The sequence below is a fragment of the Buceros rhinoceros genome, unplaced genomic scaffold (genome assembly GCF_000710305.1).
Source record: "Buceros rhinoceros silvestris isolate BGI_N320 unplaced genomic scaffold, ASM71030v1 scaffold6416, whole genome shotgun sequence".
Classification (NCBI taxonomy): domain Eukaryota; kingdom Metazoa; phylum Chordata; class Aves; order Bucerotiformes; family Bucerotidae; genus Buceros; species Buceros rhinoceros.
Window position 1 is genome coordinate 45,881 of NW_010415701.1, and position 3,061 is coordinate 48,941.

Here is a 3,061-nt window from a genome sequence, read left to right on the forward strand (position 1 = left end):
CTTCTGGAACAAAATGATATAATTTAGTCATTTTCTGTGAGATAATAATGATCTTCTAACTGAAAAATATACTTATACAATTATCCTACATCTTTATAACTCTGCCTCAGGAGCACAGTAAAAGAAAAAATGGGAATATTTTTACCATACCATGTGAGATAAGGCTCTGAAAGTTGTGTGTTCAAGACATGGAAGCCTCATAAAAGCAAAATGATTTCCTGGTTTGGTCTAGTAACCTCTTGGGTCAGGATCCAAAGGAAGCTTTAGCCACATAAATTGGAGACAGACTTCAAGGTGGGGCTCACGCATAAACCCGGGTGCTTTGTGCGCTGGTATGTGTTGGAATATCTCCCCCAGCTTCCACCTGCATCTCCCAAAGGACATAGGTGTCCTATGTGTTCTCTTCTGCCAGACCATCTGCAGATAGGTTATATATTCTGAGTGTCTAAAATGGCCCTGGATGCTTCTGTTTAGGCACCTGGGTTCATCCATGCCAAAGTCCAATTTGTTTTCCTGCCCCGTAACAGCAGAAGATAACAAATCCCTGGGTCTCCCTGCCCTGGGGTGCTCCTCTGGGTTGCTGCTCCTCCTCTACCATGTTTACAAGAGCAAGTCTTCTTTTGCAAAGAAACCAGTTTGAAACCGCTGTGCAGGGCAGTCTTCTCCCAGAACAGGCTCGAGCTCTGGATCCATGAGGCAGTAGAGGACATAATCACCTGTGTTTCCCCTGTTGGTTAGTTCTAGGAGATCCCATCTCTGCACACAGGTTTCTGGGACTGTTCTTCTCTCAAACAGACGTCTCTGTGCTACAGCAGCATGTTAGGTCTGGCTCTTTGACTCCACTGCAAACCCAACACTAACTTGTAAGCACCTATGTCCTCCACGTGGCTCTCTGGCTGGTTTGGGGGAGATATCCTGGTGTGTAATCTGAAAACTGCCTCATCCTCATGTTGCTGCTAACAGTGACATTAGGCAGCGTGAAAGTCTATGCGGCTTCCTACCGCCAGCAGCAGTGCAAGTGCTGGGTTGAGCAGGTCTGTGTCTGAGTCTGTGCAGTGCAGAGGGACACTGGATTTGCGCACAACTTACCTAGGCCACTGAGGACCTCGCCTCAAACATCAGTGATGTGTTTCAGGCTAATGAGCATGGCAAGATGAGCTAAGCAAAGGTAACCACACCTTCATTTCAAAGCAGAGACAGTGTATCTGAGGTTGTTAGTGGGTTGGCAGCCATCGCTGGAGCTTACAGGGATGGCTGGAACTGAACTGCCATTGCCTGAATTCCAACTGCAATCCTGGGGAGCAGAAACTCAGCCCAACCCCTTTACCGATATTTCTGCTGTGAATGAGGAGGAACTGCCAACACGGGAGTCCCGCAGAAAGTGAAGGGGGAGCAGAGCTCATGTCAGGAACCCCTGTCAGGTGAAGAAGAAATGCCTGCTGCTTCAGCAGCTGCTCTGAATCTCAAGTAATAACAGGCTCCTAGTAATTAGGTTTTGGCACAGTTACTCCCCTTATTTTCCTGGCTTTCAAGGGCTATGATGTGATACCACTAACCACCCTGTAGATGAGACAGCTCAGCTGTCCCCACTTGTTGTTGGGATCCTTCTCACACTGAACAGAAAAATATTGGTGGCCCCAGGACCTTCATGAGAGTGAAGCTGTAGATGGCTGCCTTCTTCCTTTTCCCCTTCCAATCTCCCATGGAAGCCCCAGCTGTGGAAGGAAGGCTCAGGAGTCAGGAAGCAGCATGAGGAGGAAACAGCAGAACCAAAATTCTCTTGTATTGACCCAAAGTCCCATAACAGGGCCCCCTTCAGCTTGCCATCCATGAGAACTCATCCCATTTGCTGTGAAGGAGCTGTCCACCCTCTGGCGTGTTCAGTGATTGTGGAGATGGGGAGAGGCAGGAGTTGGTCAGATGTCATTTGAGACTCCTTGGCCATACCTAAAACACTGGGGAAGAGGATAGGGCCCTGCCAGCACCTGGCTCAGCTTTTGGAGCAGGGAGGAAGCGTGGGATGAGGAGGGTCTTTGCCTCTAGCAGAGCAAAGGTGTGATGGCAGTGTCACACGCTGGTGAGTGCAACGGCTCAAGAGGAGGCATGTTTGCCAGGGTGCATGGGAGGTCTTGCGGCTTGGGCTGTCTGTCCATCCTGTCCACTGTGCCCTGGAGTCATCATGCAGGCATGGGGCACTCCCTGCCTTCTCATTCCTCATGCAGAGCAGATGCTTATCGCCGTTAGCTGCATTGCATCCACAAAGGCCCCTGGGGCCTTTCCCCGAATACAGCAAGGGATAGGCAGGCTCATAATATATTAACAAGCCAGAGGGTTTTATTTGTAAGGCAACCTGCTCCCTGCTATGGAGCTGGAGGCACTGTGCAATAAGTCACAATAAATCTAATGAAACATCATAAATAAATAACCAGCTTGAATCCTAGCTGTAGAATTATTAGGTAGATTAGTGAATGGAAAATTAGATTTTTGTTTTCTCGTAATTGTTCAAGTTTCGTGTGATTCTGGAAGCTGTACGTTTTTGGGGGAAGTCTGTGAAGAGGCAGGAGACATAGCCAAGGGCTGGAGAGGGGAGAGTGCCTCGTACAACAGAGGAAAAAAGGCAGAGGTGTCTGTCCTTCCGGTTGGGACCTGCGCATTGGGGCTGGGGGGAGCAGCGCAGTGCCAAAAGCTGGTCCTGGCACAGCCCCTCTCCCCTCTCCAAACCAGGACCTGGAGTCATGGTGGAAAATGACTTAGAGAAATCTGGGCCTTTGATCTGCAGACACAGGTTGACTTTCATGTGCCCTTGCAGTTCATGCTGGTGCTGGCTGAGTCCTGGGCAGGGTTTTCTTTTTTTTTTTTTTTTGCTCATGGTAAAGACCTTTGCTAGTGGTATAACATTGTTTCAAGCCAGCTATGACACAGGTTTGGGTGAGGTCATCTCTGACACCCATTGCTCCCCTCTCTGTTGGGTCACAGGGTGAGGGGTGGGGGTGTGGACTGGGTCTCTGCCAAATCCATCAGTGATGAGCAGGGAACCAGAGCTGATGTCCTGCTTTCCCTA